The following is a 19908-nucleotide window of genomic DNA, read 5'->3' as shown; positions in this document are numbered from 1 at the left end:
AGAGAGTGAGGCAGAGAGAGAATCCCAAGCAGGCTCTGTGCTGACAGCCCCAATGTGGGGCTTGATCTCACGAACTGCAAAATCATGCCCTGAGCCAAAATCAAGAGTCGGACACTTTTTTTTTTTTTTAATTTATTGTAGTTAGCTAACATACAGTATAGTCTTGGCTTCAGGAGTAGATTCCTGTGATTCATCACTTACATACAACACCCAGTGCTCATCCTAACAAGTGCCTTTCTCAATGCCCACCACCCATTTTCTCCACCCCCATCTCCCACCCCCATCAACCCTCAGTTTGCTCTCTGTATTCAAGATTCCCTTATGGTTTGCCTCCCTCTCTGTTTGTATCTTATTTTCCAGTCCCTTCCCCTATAGTCTTCTATTAAGCCTCTCAAATTCTATATATGAGTGAAATCATATGATATCTGTCTTTCTCTGACTTATTTCACTTAGCATAATACCCTCCAGTTTTATCGACATTGTTGCAAATGGCAAGATTTCATTCTTTTTCATCACCAAATTGTATTCCATTGTATATCTATACCACATCTTCTTTATCCATTCATTAGTCGATGGACATTTGGGCCCTTTCCATACTTTGGCTACAGTCGATAGGGCTGTTATAAACACTGGGGTACATGTGCCCCTACAAATCAGCACTCCTGTATCCATTGGATAGATTCCTGGTAGTATTATTGCTGGGTCATAGGGTAATTCTATTTTTCCTTTTCTGAGGAATCTCCACGCTGTTTTCCAGAGTGGCTGCACCAGTTTGCATTCTCACCAACACTGCAAGAGGTTTCCCCTTATCTCCATATCCTCACCAACATCTGTTGTTTCCTGAGTTGTTAATGTTTGCTATTCTGACAGGTGTGAGGTGGTATCTCATTGTGGTTTTGATTTGTATTTCCCTGATGATGAGTGAGGTTGAGCATTTTTTCATGGGTCTGTTACCATCTGGATATCTTCTTTGGAAAAGTGTGTATTCATGTCTTTTGCCCATTTCTTCAGTGGATTATTTGTTTTCTGGGTGTTGAGTTTGATAAGTTCTTTACAGATTTGGGATACTAACCCTTTATCTGATATGTCATTTGCAAATATCTTCTCCCATTCCCTCAGCTGCCTTTTAGTTTTGCTGATTGTCTCCTTCTCTGCGTAGAAGCTTTTTATCTTGATGAGGCCCCAATAGTTATGAATTTGGTAGTGTGTGGGTGTCTGAGAATTTGTCCATCTCTTCCAATTGTCCAGTTTGTTGACATACAATTTTTTATACTATTAATAATTGTTGTATTTCTGTTGTGTTGGTTGTGAGCTCTCCTCTTTCATTTGTGACTTTATCTATTTGGGTCCTCTCTTTTTTCTTCATGAGAAGTCTGGATAGGGGTTTATCAATTTTGTTTTTCTTCCAAAAAACTAACTCTTAGATTCATTGATCTGTTCTACTGGGTTTTTTTTTTTTTAATTCTATATTGTTTATTTCTGCTCTAATCTTTATTATTTCTCTTCTGCTGGTTTTGGGCTTTCTTTGTTGCTATCTTTCTAGTTCCTTTAGGTGTGAAGTCAGGTTCTGTGTTTGGGATTTTTCTTGTTTCTTGAGATAGGCCTGGATTGCAATGTATTTTCCTCTTAGGACTACATTTGCTGCATCCCAAAGGGTTTGGACTGTCGTGTTTTCATTTGCTTCCATATATTTTTAAACTTCTTCTTTAATTTCCTGGTTGACTCATTCATTCTTTAATAGGATGTTCTTTAACCTCCATGTATTTGGGGGCTCTCCAAATGTTTTCTTGTGGTTGAGTTCAAGTTTCATAGTGTTGTGTGATCTGAAAATATGCATGGTATGATCTAAGAGTCAGAGGTTTAACCAGCTGAGCCACCCAGGTGCCCTTAGAAGTTCTTTTAAAAATTAAAAATAAAATTACTATATGATCCAGCAATCCCACTTCTGGGATTATCCAGAAGAATTGAGAATAGGATCTCTGTATGACTCCACTCATGTGAGGTGTAGAGTAGCCAAATGCATAGAAATAGAAAGTAGAATGTGGTTACCAAGAGAGGAAATGGAGAGTTGTTCAACGTGCCTAGAATTTCAGTTTTGCAAGATGAAAAGTTCCAGAGATCTGTTGTACCACATGGTGAATATAGTTAACACCGCTGTGCTGTACAATTAAAGATGGTTACGATAGTCAATTTTATGTTATACATTTTTTACAATAGTCATTTTTAAAAACATCCATGAAAGCAAACTGGACCTTAGACTTTATTAAAATTAAAAATCCTGTAGGGACGAAGATTTTGTTATACTAATAAAGTTGGAAAGACCAAAAAAAAAAAAAATAGCAAATAGAACAGGTGAAACTAAATATGCTTAAAGAAGTAATTCACGTAAACCACATACTACAGTGCCTGACACACAGCAAGTCCCAGTAAATAATGACTGTTATTTTATGTTGTTACTGGCAAGGTTCATATAGCAATTTGTGTTCAAATAGTGAAACAATTTCCTAGGTTAGAGCAACACTTTCTTGAAATAACCATACTGTAGTCTCAGCTCCATTTCTAGGCATCTAGAGGATACTCTTTAGTGCACATGAGATATGTATATGAAAGTTTATTCTATTATTGATACTGCCCCTCCTGAAAAAGTGGCAGATCAACCTATCTAGATGTGAATAAATCTCAAATGTATATGCTTACCTGAAGATGGCAAATTTTAGAAGAATACTGTGATGTGCACTTTGAAAATACATGGAATAATTCTATGTATACATACTTACTTACCTATGCAGGAAGCATCGCAACATTTGTATGGTGATACCCAGCAATCTCATGCTATATATTACTTCTGGATAAGGAAAAAATCAACGGATGAAGGATAGAACTTACACTGTAACTATTGCATTTTATTTCCTAAAATTAAAACAAATGTTAGGAGAGATATCTAAAACAAAGCTCACTGTATTACACTTGGGTCATGGATATGCAGAAGTCTGCTACAGTATTTTCTGTGTTTTGTGTATGTGTAATATGCTTCATAGTTTACAGCCTGTAACATTAGAGTGTTAATATTAATTTTCACACGCATTTTCATTACTCAGTAAAACTCATAAGCACCCCTCTTGAAAGCCTCCTCAGAATCCTCTGGAAGTTTCTCTTTCTGGACTCCCACAGCATCTATTTTAGTCCCCTATGGTCAGTTCCTTATTTATTTTTTTTAAAACTCAAGGGTAAACTGTTAGATTCTCATTTTCAGTGACTGGCACTTCTTCACCTTTGTATCCTATCCAAAGCTTAAGGCCAAATTGGCTATGTTAGCATATTTTTAATAAACATACAATAAAATAATGAGGTTAAATTACATATTCCATAATTGCTGATGAAGTATGATGTGGCTGCTTACAAAAATGAGGAAAGAAGTTAATACAAAAAAAAAAAAAGGTATAGTCATGAGACAATACACCTGAGAAATCCAATTTATTCATCAAATCCTCAGAAGCCTAAATCTCTGTCTTAGCTCAGGCTACCATAACAAAGTACCATACACTGGGTGCCTTGAACAACAGACATTTATTTCTCACCTTTCTGGAGATTGAGAAGTCCAAGGTCAAGGTGCTGGCCAATTTGATTCCCGGTAAGAGCCCTCTTCCTTGCCACCTTTTCACTGTGTCCTCATATGACACAGACAGAGTTCTTGTGTCTCTTGTTCTGCTCGTAGCAGCACTAATCCCATCATGAAGGCCAACATTCAAGACATAATTACTTATGGAATTTACATTCCAATAATCTCCTTAAGCCTGTGTCTCCAAATACCATCACAATGAAGGTTAGGGCTTCAATATACAAATCTGGGGATAAGCGGGGGGTGGGGGGTGGATACAAACATTCAGTCCATAACATCCATCCAGATGTAACACTCCACCTGTGAACATTATCACAAAGTGAGCAGGCAGGATGTGGGCACTGGGGGCTACTACCCATGCTCAGAGTCTCATGTCTGTGTGAGGCAGAGAGAGGACAATGGTGGCAGAATTCTATGGCTTTTCTCCCGGTCACACATTTCTAAAATCTCTTCCACACCTGAGTGCCAATGAATTTTAACACTTAACACTTCGTAATTGGCTTCGTAATGCTCATCAGCTTGTCATTGATTGCCTTCATGTCTAGATGATGGAGGATTATAGAATTTTGCATTCAATTATAGAATTCATAATCAATTACACAGCCCTTGAATGGTCCACATCTCCTTCATGCAAAAGTCATCTCAATGTTAAATTATTGAAAAATCCAAGGAAAGCAAAGAAAAAATGATTTGATGCATCCATTTCCTGTAGTTTAAAAAAAAGACCTACCATAAGCATAAATTGTTAGCATTAGATTTAGATAAATTATTGTAAAAATCAATTTAATAGAATTATCAATAATTACAAATCTAAAGAACGGTTTCTACATGAAGGTTGGTTATGTTAACATAACCAGGTAGTTGTTTATTGATGGACAAAAGGGTGCGTAATTATTCATTATCTTGGAGATAATGCTGATTCATCACTCTGCTGATGGGCAACATTAACCGCATCAGAAAAGGAAATCTGGTTCATTTATCTAAGGCTCCATAAAAGTCAAGTGTTAATTTTTGTCACAAAATTAAAAAGGTTCTTTTCTTTATTTTTTTAAAAAAAAATTTTTTTTAACGTTTATTTATTTTTGAGACAGAGAGAGACACAGCATGAACGGGGGAGGGGCAGAGAGAGAGGGAGACACAGAATCGGAGACAGGCTCCAGGCTCTGAGCCATCAGCCCAGAGCCCGACGACGCGGGGCTTGAACTCGCGGACCACGAGATCGCGACCTGAGCTGAAGTCGGACGTTTAACCGACTGAGCCACCCAGGCGCCCCTCTTTTCTTTATTTTTAATCATGGAATAAAAAACTGTGCACTTTCCTCGTTTAGAACTTGAAGCTCCTGGGTTTGAAAGATAAACTTCCAAGCCTCCCTTTGCCAAAGCGAGGTTCCAGGAGATCCCCCCACCCCCTCTTATTCATTTCCTATAAACCTAGAATTCAAACCAATGACTCACCATATTAGTTTCTCAGCAATAGACTATTTCTTGTTATTGCTCTCCTGAGTTCTGCACGTCTAGCCTTAAGAAACCATGATAATCTCTCCCAACTGCAAATTCATTCTCATAAAACTGGATGAGAATTATATGAGGAGTCATTATAAGAATCACTATCGAGGTGAGCAGTTCTATAATTAATATGTGCGTTGCTTTTTTTCTCCAGGTGATGAAGTTTTTTCTCCATAGCCCATCAAAGTACTTTCAGCTGAAGTAATGATGACATTGTAATGGTCATTGTAAAACTGGCTCAAAAGCTAGCCAATGGAAAATACACTGAACTAACAGGAAGTAAGCTGAGCCTCAGACATGACTGCCTGACCTATCCTGGGAAAGTCTCTTATTCCGTTCCCAGGCTGCCTTAGGTCTCCAACCCATAACTTTCCAGTCTCTGGAGGTCAAGTGCACTGAGAACTATTCTCTCACCTATTCTTACTTATTACTACAATACACACACCAAACTGTGTGTAGGCGCGTGTATATGTGGGCATTCATTCATCTGACAAGCCTTTATTTTGGGCCAACTATATGCAGACACAGCCTCAGGCTCTCCAGCATTCAGAAAATAAAACACAGTTCACTCAGAAGGATGTACTCATGTGCAGTGTACGAAATAATGTGATTCAGCAAATCACAATAGAAATACAATGACCAATAAATACTTGAAAAAATGTTCACTCCCACTGGTAATCAAAGAATATTACATGACAATAGGGAACTATTTGTCACCTATCAAATTAGAAAAGGCTTTTAAACATTTTAATATCCTGTACCAAGTAGGGAAGGAACTTGGCTCCTATAAAACAGTTACTCTCAAATCTTCCTTAATAACAAAAAAACATTTTTTTTTTTTAGGTATTGGTTGTGATAGGATACATCTAAGCCAATCACAGAGTCTTGCTGCCCTTACAAGCACCTGGTTTCTGCATTTGCATATGATGTAATTCTGTCTGTCAGACGTAAGGGGAAATTTTCTGGGAAGAGGAGGTTCCTGGGAAGGTTTTCCTCTTCCCCTTTCTTTCTTTCTTTCTTTTTTTTTTTTAAGTTTACTCATTTAGTTTGAGAGAGAGAGCAAGCACGAGCAGGGTGTGAGGCAGAGAGAGAAGGAGAGAGAGAATCCCAAGCAGGTTCCATGCTATCAGCACAGAGCCTGACTCTGGGCTTGATCCCAGGAACTGTGGGATCATGACCTGAGCTGAAACCAAGAGTTGGTCGCTAAACCAACTAAGCCATCCAGGCGCCCCAAGGTTTTCCTCTTTCTGTGAAAGGGACCCAAGACAGTAACATTTGTTGCTTTCTTTCCTTTGGATCTTGTTTGCACACCCCTGAACTCAGCAACTGTATTTCTAGGTCTTCATCCTTAAGAAACAATCAGAAGTATGCAATGATTAACAGCCAAGGCCACTCATCCCAGAATTACTTACTACAATGAGAATTAGAAACGGTCATAAACAGTAGAAAACTGGCATAATATACATGGTGCTCTATTTTCTCCAAGGATTACCCCATTGAGGGTCAATTGGTTGGGAAAGAACTGCTAATATTACATTGCTCTGAATAAAGAATGTTTAAAATTGGAGGGGGGGGAAGAAATAGTCATAAACATCTGACAATCCATTTTGTTAAATAAAGTATGGGACGTCCATCCATAAGGTATTACATATTTTTTTTAACTTGTATTATAGGGGCGCCTGGGTGGCTCAGTCGGTTGAGCATCTGACTTCGGCTCAGGTCATGACCTCATGGCTTGTGAGTTCGAGCCTTGCATCGGGCTCTGTGCTGACAGCTCAGAGCCTGGAGCCTGCTTCCAATTCTTTGTCTCCCTCTCTCTCTGCCCCTAACCCACTTGCATTCTGTCTCTGTCTCTCTCAAAAATAAAATAAACATTAAAATTGTATTATAGATGGGGGTGCCTGGGTGGCTCAGTTGGTTAAACGTCCAACCTCAGCTCAGGTCATGATCTCTCAGTTCACAAGTTAGAGCCCTGCCTCGGGCTCTGTGATGACAGCTCAAGCCTGGAGCCTGCTTTGGATTCTGTGTGTCTCTCTCTTTCTGCCCCTCCCCGCTCATACTCTGTCTCTCTCTCTCTCTTTCAAAAATAATAAAACATTAAAATTTTTTTAATTGTATTGTAGATGTATAAGAAATTCCTTGTGACATATTGTCAAGAGAATAAGTACAAAATGAAAATTTTGGGGAAATTATCTGTATATGTACATGATGTGTGTGTGTATATATGTTGTACATATATACCTCCTGGAGGGTGCGATGATGGGAGATTTTTATTTTCTTTTTTGTTTGTTTGTTTTGAGACAGAGAGAGAGAGTAGGAGCAGAGGAGGGCAGAGCAAGAGAGAGGGAGAGAGAATCTTAAGCAGGCTCCACACTCAGCACAGAACCCACCACAGGGCTCAATCTCACAATGATGAGATCATGACCTGAGCCAAAATCAAGAGTTGGACGCTTAACTGACTGAGCCACCCAGGCGCCCCTATTTTCTTTTTTGTGCCTATTTGGACTTCCAAAGTTTGTAGCATTAACATTTTTTGATTACTGCAATTAGAGGGGAAAAATGTTGTTTACAAAACCAAAGCATCATGGGTAGATGTTGTGACAGAGCATAAAGGAGACACGGCCTAACCCTAAATGTAAGTGTGCTGGAGCTGAGTTTTGAAATTAGCCAGGATTATTTGCTCATAAGGAGGAAGGGATATTTCAGGCAGGGGGGAAAGTACACCTTGAAAACTGAGCCTTTGGGGAACATAGCCCTTTCAGGGAAACGCTCATGGTTTGACCTGGTTAGAGGCTGGTAGATAGAGTGTGTGATAGGACCTCGTGGCAGATCACACTGGGGAGTGGCTCTCACAAAGGCCCTTGCAAAACATGCTCTGAATCTTAACTTATCGTTCAGGCAGTGGGATGTGACAAAGACACAGAAAATTACTTACGTGGAAAAGCAGATGTTTGCGTGGCCACTTTTTTGTTTCGTGATATTTCCTCCGTGTTTTTGGGGGAGTCAAACTCCTATCTATCTACCATCCGCTGCAGCACCATCCTGAGGTCCCTTTCTGGACTTTCCTGCATCACACTTGAAGTCCAACGCACAAGATAATAATCCCCACCCATCACCTATTGCAGACATCAGTGTGATCACCATGTCCGGTGTGGCCCACAGGCCAGAACCTGCAACTCCTACACCAGTGCCTCACAACCCTGGAAGGGCAGTATTGTTGCATCGTGCCGTTTAAGGGCAGTTGGGAAAGGCTACCCAAACCCAAGAAGTAAATAATTACCTGATGACTAAGAAGCCAAAGCCATCCTTAGAGATTCATTCTCCAGAGGTATAGAAGAAAGAAAAGCGTGTCTGCACTCTGCCCACGTTCCTTTTCAAAAAACATCAGCAGCAAGTATGGGGTACCGGGTAAATATGTTTTGAGCTGGCGGCCAAGCACCACCTTTCTGGAATGTCCCCCTCTTCCTTATCCCACAGATGTCATAGAGTGATGGTTCAGAGACTGACACCTATTATGAGCTGGAATTAACCCAGTTCTCTCAAAGGAATGTGAAATACGAAATACAATTTTTTTAAATTTTTTAAAATGTTTGTATTTATTTTTGAGAGAGAGAGCACGCAAGCAGGGGAGGGGCAGAGAGAGAGGGAGACACAGAATCCGAAGCAGGCTCCAGGCTCTGAGCTGTCGGCACAGAGCCTGACGCGGGGCTTGAACTCATGCACTGCAAGATCACGCGTGACCTGAGCTGAAGTCGGATGCCTAACCAACTGAGCCACACAGGCACCCCTGAAATAAATGTTTTTAGTTGCAATCAAGCTGTTCTCTTGAATGGAAGAGAGGTCACCTTGGTTGCTATGGTTGGTGGCCACTTTCTCTCATGCTGAATAAGAAGGCAGAGGAAGCTGGTATGCAGCAGACAGAAGATGAAGGGGGCAGACAAAAGCAGACTCAAGGTATGGTGCGTTTGGGTAGACCACTATAAGAAACAATCCCAAGTCTCCGTGGCTTAACACAATGCAAGTTTATTTCTTGCTCACACAAAGTCCAATGTTAATGTTGTTGGCTGGGCAGTTCTCTGGTGCAGCTCTCTCCAAGAGCGATTCAGGGACTCAGGCTCTTTCATTCCATCTCCACAATCTGGTGGTTTCAAGATCCCCCCAGCATCATCCCCTCCCATCCAGTACTGAAGAGAGAGAACATGAAAAATCACACGGGATATTTTGTAAGCAGGTCTCAAGGAGGCATATATCACTTCTTCCCACAATCTATTGGCCAGAACTCAGTCGTGTAGCTCCATCTAGACACGAGGAGGGCAAGGAAATAGAACTTCACTTTGTGTCTATGAACGAGAGCAGAACCAGATATTGGTCAGCACTGGAAGGATCTGCTGCATATGGAGAGAGAGAGAACCTCTTGGTTTCCCGTAGCCCCTCAATCTTGCGTCATATACGAGGTTTCATTGGTCAAATCCAGTATCTTACTGATGCTCACTCAGTTGACTTCTACTATTTACAACCCAAGGAAAACACTAACGAATAATCAAAACACTTTTCAGATCGTAAAGCAGTTCAACCACTCACAATCTCAATTAAATCTCACATCAAGCCTGTGGGATAAATACTATTACCATTCTCATTTTCTTGGCGAAGAAACAGAGTCTCAAGAGAAATTGTATCAATTGCCCAAGTCCCATACCAACATGTCCCGTCAGGACTGGAATTAAGGCCTTCAGACTCCAAAGCCGAGCTCCCTCTTCACTTCATTGTGAGGAAGAACCTCTAGGAGGATGGGAATTACACTCCTGACTTCTTACTGTGAGTGGTTTTTATGAGACTAGTGAGAACGCTGACAAGAACTCCGGAGGGAGAGTGAAAGATGGTACAAAGCCACCAGATCTCAGGGGGAAGGGTAGATAAGGATGAAACAGAAGGACTTTCCTGTAGAACGTCCAGGAAGAGCAGGCACTCCACTTTCTTTCCAACTTGGCAGAGGCTGTGCTGGGAATTCAGAAAGAAAATCTGATCAGAGCCGAAAGGGTAGGAGCCATTGCCGTATGGAGACCCACATTTTGCGTTCGGTGCCGGAACACAGTCCAGACCATGACCGTGAAGAAACACTAACAGAAAGCCCTGAAGGAAAGCAAGACAAATGCAAAGTCCTTGAGTCGTGGCACCAAGATGAAAGGCATCCGTTCCCCCAGCCTGGGTGAGAAGAACAAGGATGCGGGAGAGCTATAAATCCATCTTGGTGCACAATGAATGATGAGATAGCTCTGGAACGACAGCGAACAGCTGCCTGGTTTCCTCCGAGCTAACAGCTGCCGCCTCTGCTGGGCTTTCTCCGCCACCAGCTCCTTTGACATCCAGCCTAACAGAATTGATGATCAAGGCTCTCTGGTGTGGCAGCGAAGCCTCTGCCAGGGGGAAAGGCGTTTGAACAGCCGCTGAGTGAGAGGGGAAAGTGCCAGGTGGGAACAACCTTGAGAAAATAAGGATAACAGAAAGTGCTCAAAGCAAATTGGTAAGAGGGAATGGATAGGGCTCTTAAGGTAGCCGTTCTCATGTGTCTTTGTAGAGACTGTCACTGGTCCCAGGCAAAAAGAGAAAAAGGACAATGTAGCAAGTATTTCTTTTTAAATGCATTCCATTTAAAGGACCGTCCTTTATTACAAGATTACTCCCTTGCTTGCTTTGATGTTAAAATGCCCTTTTATGAAGTGATAATAATAGAAAATGGTATTTTTAAAAAGGTGTACTCCCGGCAAAATAAAATGTTGGCAGAGGATTTCAGTTCTCAACTTTTTTCTCTTTTGTCGGTCCATGAAATTGATAAGTCTGGTACCCATTCAAAAGTCCAAAACTCTTTAGGCATTATTCACAAAGAAATTGTAAAAAGGAGAAAACTTGGCAAACACCCTTACGAATCAGAAGGTTAAATCACACAAACTTCAAGGGTACATCAGTGCTTATAAGTAGGATAAATAATTGACCTTTGAGAAAAGTTATAACTCCAAACAGAAATGAATTAAATACTCAGCTTCTATCAGCCTCAAAAATCAGAATTCTGGGGGTGCCTCGGTGGCTCAGTCACTTAAGTGTCCCACTCTGGATTTTGGCTCAGGTCATGATCCCACGGTCGTGACAACAAGCTCCACGTTGGGCTCCACGCTGACAGCATGGAGTCTGCTTGAGATTCTCTCTCCCTCTCTCCCTCTCTCTCCCTCTATCCCTCCCAAAATAAATAAGTAAACTTAAAAAAAATTCAGAATTCTGGGTGCCCCTTCAAGACATGTGAAAAAGGGTTTAGATGGCCCAACCAGTCTCAACTATTACTCATAATTATCTCTAAGACAAGAAATGTTATGCACATGAAAAACCAGAGGCTATTCCATTTTGCAGAATGAATTACAAAATACTACCAAGGAGCCAGCTGCAAAGACTTTGATAGCAAAATAGTCCCCAGTGTTCACAAGGAGACTGGGAAGCACTCACAACAGCAGCTGTTTTACAAACGTGCAAAACACAGGTAAAAGAACAAGAGGAAAATGCTTGGAATAGAAGCCACAAGTGTTTCTACATGAAGGGGACTACCTCTACCTGCCCCCTGCTTGCATTATAGGACCAGGGCATGTGACAAAATGAGACAGGTTGGGAAAGGCAAAGGCTTGGGGTGCAGTGCAGAGGAGCAGGGTAAAAGAGTAAGGTATCTTTTCCTTGACTGGTTTTCCATGAATTTCGGATACCCATGCCTCAGCTTAATTCAAGGTTGTGTTCCTAGCTTGCAATAACTTAAAGAAATATTGAGTGCTTTATAAGTAGGAAAAGAATTGTAAATGGAATGTCAAGACATCCACGTTCCCTGAAAATTATAACAATCATTCCCTTATCCCGTGTTTTTAACTTTCCAATGGAAACAGAAGTGATCGAGAAGGGTTTTGGGGAAGGAACTAACATTTATTAAACACCTATTATGGACCAGGCATGGTGCTTGAAACCCTCTTTATGTATGTTATCTCATCAACTTCTAACAACAACATTCTGAGGTATCATGGCCCCACTTTTCAGACAAGAACTCTGAGGCTCAGTGACAATGAGATGCTTGCCCAGCGGTCAATAGCTAAGTGTCAGAGTCAAGCACGTGTTTTCGCCACTACTGTCCACATCCAGCTACTCTCTCTGCATGGGGGCAGGATGAATGGCTATGGCAACTGAGATGAAGACGACCCCTTCTCTCAGAATCCCTCCTCCTACTGTTGCCCCCTTTGTCCTCCACAGAGTCAGTTTCACACTCCAGTGTCTGCCCCACCTAATGCTGAACCCTCTTATTAGCTCACATCAAAGTTAATTTACTTTTCCTTTCTGGTAAGCACAGAAAATCACTTTGGTCCACCAAGTTAGAAGAGCATTTATCTGGTCAAATAATACAAATAATCTAACAGAGGAGGACAAAAGAACAAATCCCCTACAGGGTAGAGATACTGGACCTGTCTTTATTAGCAACCGATTACAGATTCCACTGGGAGGAATTTCAAGTCCACTAACAGGATTGCTCAGCAGAAATCTGGTGGGGTTTTCTACTTCCACTATCCAAAAAGCATTCCTTTTGTAGTAATTACCAGTTCAAAACTACAATGGCTAAAAAATATATGCAGGTATCCTGTTCCCAGCAGGCACAAAGACATGAAAACTGAAAGACTTGTGATGCTGGGTTGAACAGTGCCTCTAGTCTGTACTCCCAAATGCATGCCCACCAGAAACCTGTAAATGTAACCTTATTTGAAGATAAGTCTTTGCTAAAATGAGATCATACCTGATTAGGTGGGCCCTGATCCAATGGCTGTGGTCATTATAAGAAGGAAATTTAAACACAAACACATACAGAGGGAAGATGGCCGTGATGGAGACAGAGTTTGGAGTAAAACAGCTACAAGCCAAGGAACACCAAGGATTATAGGCAACCACTAGAAGCTGGAAAGAGACAATCTTCGCTCGAGCCTTTTAGAAGGACCATGGCCCTGCCAGTACTTTGATTGCAGATGTCTGGCCTCCAGAACTGTGAGAGAATAAGATTCTGTTGTTTTAAGTCATCCTATTTGCAGTACTTGGGTTCAGCAGCCCTGGAAAACTAACACACTTAGCACGTTCCATCAGTGAGAGTCTTGTCTAATGTAAAATGGCTAATTCTGTTCAAATTCATGTTTGCTGCAACTCCAAACAATACCTAAGTCCCTCCATCCTAATCAAAATCTCAGTGGGATTAGTGGAGGGGACAATTTAACAAGTTGACACTTTGTGTTGTCTGGAGCTAACTGGATCCTAGCAAGATGGCAAACTACCAGAACAGTGTTCATGGAGCATGCCCAGAGATGCTCTCACCGAGCAGAGAATGAAGGAGGCAAGGAAGAAAGCCCTGAAGGCAGACGACTCCTCCAAGCAGAGGAGCAAAATGCAAAAGCACAAAGACTCTTGGAGGGAATGTGTCTGAGGCCTCAAGGAACCAGAAGAGCCTGGGGAACAGGGTCTGGTGAGCAGCAGATGAGTTTGGAACACCCAGAACATGAGGAGTGCATGCAGCTCTATGAGACCTGTGTGAACCCTGCGAGAAACTTTGGGGGAATGAGGACAGTTGGAAGGAGAGAGGATTCTTTGGGAGCTGTGTTCTTTCTTCCTCTCTCACAATACCCTGGGGTTGATTTTCACCTGCCTCTAGAGAAGCAGAAAAACAGTGGCACCAGCCCCCCAGTGCCAGCGTAGGCAGGGTAACACATTGGCAGGCGGCCCTGGAGCTGGGTGGGTGAGAAGAAAACAACAGGTGCAGGTGGACTGGCCAGCACAAGGTACTTCATCCTGCTCTCATGCCCACCCTTAAGAGAGAAAAACTCTTGGAAAAAGCTCAAATGTAGGGCAGAAGTGATGGAGGTTCCCTAAGGGACAGGTGACTTGCCCTATGTGTGATGAACAGGAGACAGCAAAGATGGCTCAAGCCCATACTATGGAGCTGGAGAGTGGGAGGCAAGGAACTCTCCATCCTGGGGCAGGAGACCCTCTGCCTCCCAGGACCTGACCCCACCACACCCCAAGACCTGACAGTTCCCCAGTACAAGTGCATATTGTCAAATACTGAAGTTGATTTCCCAGGGGAACAGAAACCCAAAGAGAGGAGCATTACTATTTAAAAAAAAAAAAAAAAAGACAACAAAAAGAGAAGAAACAATTAATGTAGTAGTTAAATAATGCTAAATGAGCATCAAAATTTTCAAACACGTAAGAGACAATATTGGTAACATGACATCAGAACTAACAGAATAAAGCACCAGGTTGAATACCTAATTTGCTCTGTTGAAATAACTCAATAAATGAGATTAATAACTTGAGAACTACACCCAAAGAACAAGTTGCTGAGCTGGGAGGCCAAGTTGGAGGAACTCTACCATATAGATACACAGAAGGGGTAGGATGATGAAAAATGTATAAGAAAAATTAAGAGATAGGAGAATAGACATAGAAATGTCAACATGTGTTATAATGGGAATCCCAGAAGGAGAAAAAACAAACAGAGGGGAGGAAGTGTTTGAAAGGGTAACAGAATTTACCAGAGAGAGGAAAGCTGTTTTAGATCAAAAGACCTTACAGAAAGCCAAACAAAACTAAGGGAAAGACAACACCTGGATGTATTATGCTGAAACTTATAACCCAGCTAAAGTATCTTTTCTATGTGAGCATACAATAAAAAAGAAAAAAAGACCCAGTAAGTTTACCATCCTGTGGCTCTTTTTGAAAAACAAAAACAAAAACAAAAACAAAACACAACTCTTGAAAGAGAAATACAGAAGGCTGCTACCATGATAAAGGAAAATAAATAACTTGGAAATATTCATTGCCAGACAAGATGGAGTTCAAGACCAAAAGCACAAGGGATAAAGAGGGACATTATGCATGAGAGAAGGAACAGAGTTAATACAAGATAATGGCTAAGGGGGCAACTGGATGGCTCAGTCAGTAGAGCATGCAACTCTTGATCTTGGGGTTCTTTTAAACAATCATTCCCCATCCCCCCCAAAAAAGTTAAAAGAACAACAACAAGATGACTGTGGACCTCTCTTCACTAAATAAAACAACAGCTGGCAGAACTATGGGGAGAAACAGAGCTATGAATGTTGTTGGTATATTTAATATATGCTTGTCAGAAGCTCTGTGATCAAGCAAACACCATCTCCCTCCACAAAACCCAACAGGCACACACATACACAAATATATGGATTGTTTGAAAAACCAACTAATAAACAAACATGCACCGAGCAGAGAATATACATTCTTTCCAAGCAAACATAGAACACTCACAAAAAGTAATCACAAAGGTCACCTTAATAAAGTACAGTTGATGTCTTACCAATCATGTTCTAATAAATAATAACAAAAGGATATTTAAAGTTATTCTTTATGTCTGAAAACTAAAATATATTCTACTAAACTAATTCTTAGGTTAAAGCAGAAATTGTAAGGAGCATTTAAAAATGCTTAGGGTCACCTGTGTGGCTCAGTTGGTTAAGTATCCAACTCTTGATTTTGGCTCAAGTCATGATCTAATTGTTCATGGGTTTGAGTCCTGCACTGGGCTCTGCACAGCATGGAGCCTGCTTGGGATTTTCTCTCTCTCCCTCTCTCTCTGTATTGAACCTCAAAAGACCTGAATAGCCAAAGCAATCCTGAAAAAGAAAAACCAAGCTGGAGGCATCACGATTCTGGATTTCAAGCTATATTACAAAGCTGTAGTCATCAAGACAGTATGGTGCTGGCACAAAAACGGACACAAAAAATAGATCAAGGGAACAGAATAGAAAACTGAGAAATGGACCCACAACCATATGGTCAACCCATCCTTGAAAAAGCAGGAAATACCCAATGGAAAAAAGACAGTTTCTTCAACAAATGGTGCTGGGAAAACTGGACAGCGACATGCAGAAGAATGAACCTGGACCGCTTTCTTACACCGTACACAAAAATAAATTCAAAATGGATGAAAGACCTAAATGTAAGACAGGAAGCCATCAAAATCCTAGAGGAGAAAACAGGTAGCAACCTCTTTGACCTTGGCCAGAGCAACTTCTTTCTAGACACATCTAGACACAAGACAAGGGAAACAAAAGCAAACATGAACTATTGGGACCTCATCAAGATAAAAAGCTTTTGCACAGTGAAGGAAACAATCAACAAAACTGAAAGGCAGCCTACGGAATGGGAGAAGATATCTGCAAATGACATATCAGATAAAGGGTTAGTATCCAAAATCTATAAAGAACTTATCAAACTCAACACCCAAAAAAACAAACAACTCAGTTAAGAAAAGGGCAGAAGATATGAATAGACACTTTTCCAAAGAAGACATCCAGATGGCTAACAGATATATGAAAAGATGTTCCACATCACTCATCATCTGGGAAGTACAAATCAAAACCACACTGAGATACCACTTCACACCTGTCAGAATGGCTAAAATTAACAACTCAGGCAACAACAGATGTTGGTAAGGATGCAGAGAAAGGGAAACCCTCTTGCACTGTTGGTGGGAATGCAAACTGATGCAGCCACTCTGGAAAACAGTATGGAGTGTCCTCAAAAACTAAAAATAGAACTACCTTGCAATCCAGCAACTGCACAATTAGGCATTTACCCAAAAGATACAAAATTACAGATTCAAAGGGATACATGTACCCCAATGTTTATAGCAACATTATCAACAACACCCAAACTATGGAGAGAGCCCAAATATCCATCAACTGATGAATGGATGAAGAAGATGTTGTATGTATATATATAATGGAATATTACTCAGCCATCAAAAAGAATGAAATCTTGTCATTTGCAACAATGGAGACAGATGCATTATGGAGACAGAATGCATTATGCTAAGCAACAATAAGTCAATCAGAGAAAGTCAAATATATGATTTCACATACGTGGAATTTAAGAAATCAAATAGATGAACATATGGGAAGGGGGGACAAAAAAGAGAAGAAAGGGAAATAAGCCACAAGAGACTCTTAATGACAGAGAACAAACTGAGGGCTGATGGAGGGGAGGTGGTTGGGGGATGGGCTAGATGGGTGATGTGTATTAAGGAGGGCACTTGTGATGAGCACTGGGCCTTGTATGTGAGTGATGAATCACTGAAACCAATATTGTACTATATGTTAACTAACTAAAATATTTAAAAAATTAATTTAAAAAATGCTTAGAATTGAAAACATCAGAAATGCTACAGGAAAGAAATATCAAGAAAGTACCAAGAAGAGAATTTAGAGCTTTGCATGCATTTATTAGAAAATGAGAAATTGAAAGAAAACGAGCTAAACTCTTCTTAATCTGTGAATTTAGAAAAGAAAAATGAATAAGCTCAGTGAAGTAAGAGGGAAAGAAGTAATGAAGGCAAGGATAGAAAGAAAATAGAGAAGACTAATAACCAACAACAAATTACTTGAAAAGATGAACAAAATAGGCAGAACGATCTGTGGGATTTTACACTGAGTGTGCATTTTAAGCTCACACAACAAACAATACATATCTTATAAGGGTGCATATGTTAGTTGAAGACCTACATCAACCATACTAAGGTGAATGTCGATGCATAAGAAATGAGAGTAGGATCAGTGATGGAAGTAAAAATATAAATCAAGAGATGGGTCTCACATGGATGAATGCGAACAGAGTTCTGTGACATTGGATACAATGAGCAAAGAAAGCCATTTGGTAACTTGTAGGAGAATAATTTGGGGGAAAAATAATAAAGTTAAATCCTTCTTCACTCCCTACAGTACTTTCTTCAGGTGGATTAAAAAGTTTAATGTTAAAAACGAAACCAAATAGCTAAATAAATGTCTGATTATTTACCTTAATTTATCCTATCTATCTTATCTTTAATTTATGGTAAGTATAAATGCAGTAAAAGAAATATCAAAAGAGGAAAAAATGAATGCGTTGACTTCATTAAAATAAAACCTTTAAAAAATAAAATCATTTTGTCCAACAAAGAGACATTAGAAAAATTAGGTACCGGGGCGCCTGGGTGGCTCAGTCAGTTAAGCGTCCACCTCCTGAGTTCCAATCAGGTCACGATCTCGCAGTTCATGGGTTCCAGCCCCACACTGGCCTGTGTGCTGATGATGCGGAGCATGCTTGGGATTCTGCCTCCCTCCTTCTCTGCCCTTCCCCTGCTTGTTCTCTATCTCTCTCTCAAAATAAATAAGAAAAAGAAAAAGAAAAGAAAAATTAGATACCAAAAACAAGTGGGAAAGAATATTTGCAACAAAAAGTACAAAAGAAAAATATCCACAGTGTATTAAATGGTTATATAAACAGGAAAATAAGCCTTACTAAGAGTTGGGCAAAAAAATTCTTAATCCACAAAGAATATACAATTGGCTAATAAACATGAAAAATATTCTATCTCAGTAGCAATATAAAAAATGCAAATTAAAACAGAAATTTTCCATCTACTAAATAAGCAAGCTACTACGCTCATACACTCCCCTTGAGAATATAAACTGGTCCCACTTCCTGGAAAGCAATTTCACACTGCATGTCAAGAGACTTTTAAATTTTCATATATTTTGACTAAGTAATTCCTCTTCTAAGCATCTGTCTTTAGGAGAATATCTACACATTCATCAAAATGGAATACTAATTTTGGTACATTCATACTGTCACAGTGAAGCTCCATGAGAACATAGTCTCTGAATCCCCAGGGCCTGCCACACAGCAGGGACTCAACAAATGTTTGTTAAATGACTCTGAAATGCTATGTGACAGTTAAAAAAAAAGAATGAATTCAAATTATTAAATGGAAATATCCCTTAGACATATGTTACATGGTAAAGAAAACAAGACGAACAATAGGACATACAGGATGATCCCCCCGATGTAAAACTAAAACCAGCATCAAAATAAACAAAAAACATGTGTGTGTGTGTGTGTGTGTGTGTGTGTGTGTGTGTGTATGTCTGAGTGTGTGTGTGAAAATGCATAGACAAATACATTAAAAAGTGTACATACTAAGCTGATAAGAGTGCTTATGTCTAGAAGGAGATGCGGATGCCCTATGAAGGGGACTTCGTGTTACTGAATGGTTTCAGGTATAAGCATATTCTCAGATGAATTGCCTACTTTAAAAATGAAGGTGTCCTTTAGGACACATACATACATACATACATACATTAACATACATGCAAAGATGTTAATGATAGCATGATTTGTAACAGTGAAAAGTTGAAAATAAACCCCTTAGAAGAATAGTTAGATACATGTTAGCCATGAAATATCATGTAGGCATAATAAGTCATGTTTTCTGAGGAAGAGTTGACAGGAAATGTCATGGTACATTATCAAGTGAAGACAACAGCAGCGACAACAACAACGATTCAATGCAAAAGATACAGGCTCACCTTTCAGGAAACACCAAAGAAAGTTGTTCAAGCTGAAAGCAAGTAAGTCTGGAGAGTAGTTTGACTCCAGACACAAAATACATAGAAAACCCGGGAAGGTAATTATGTAGGTAATTATAAGAGAAAGGCTAAATGCATAAAATGTATATTTCTTTTCTTAACTTATTTTAATAGCAATTATATAAAACAGTTTATATATAATCCTGGGGCCCACAACATATAGGAACATAATATATTTGAGAGTAACAGCACATAGAAGGAACAAAGCTGTACTGGAGTAAGGAAATGACACTAGATGGTAATGCACATACACAGTAACAATGGAGAGAACTAGACAGAATAAATA

At 40.1% G+C, this 19908-nt stretch overlaps 1 protein-coding gene across 10 annotated transcripts in view; it reads right to left on the bottom strand.

Moving 5' to 3' along the window:
- CRADD (CASP2 and RIPK1 domain containing adaptor with death domain) overlaps positions 1-19908 on the bottom strand; it is a 269785-nt gene that overhangs the window by 190865 nt on the left and 59012 nt on the right. Inside the window, exon 1 of one of the 10 annotated variants that reach the window (XM_053226604.1) lies at positions 3579-4270. The exons of the other annotated variants lie outside the window; for them this stretch is intronic. The gene's annotated coding sequence lies outside the window, so the exon portion shown is untranslated. Of the gene's footprint in view, positions 1-3578; positions 4271-19908 lie in introns of those variants that run through there. 10 annotated transcript variants of the gene reach the window in all.

The sequence above is a fragment of the Acinonyx jubatus genome, chromosome B4 (assembly GCF_027475565.1).
Source record: "Acinonyx jubatus isolate Ajub_Pintada_27869175 chromosome B4, VMU_Ajub_asm_v1.0, whole genome shotgun sequence".
Lineage (NCBI taxonomy): Eukaryota > Metazoa > Chordata > Mammalia > Carnivora > Felidae > Acinonyx > Acinonyx jubatus.
Note: the sequence above shows the minus strand (reverse complement) of the source record. Positions and strands in the feature narration are given on the sequence as shown.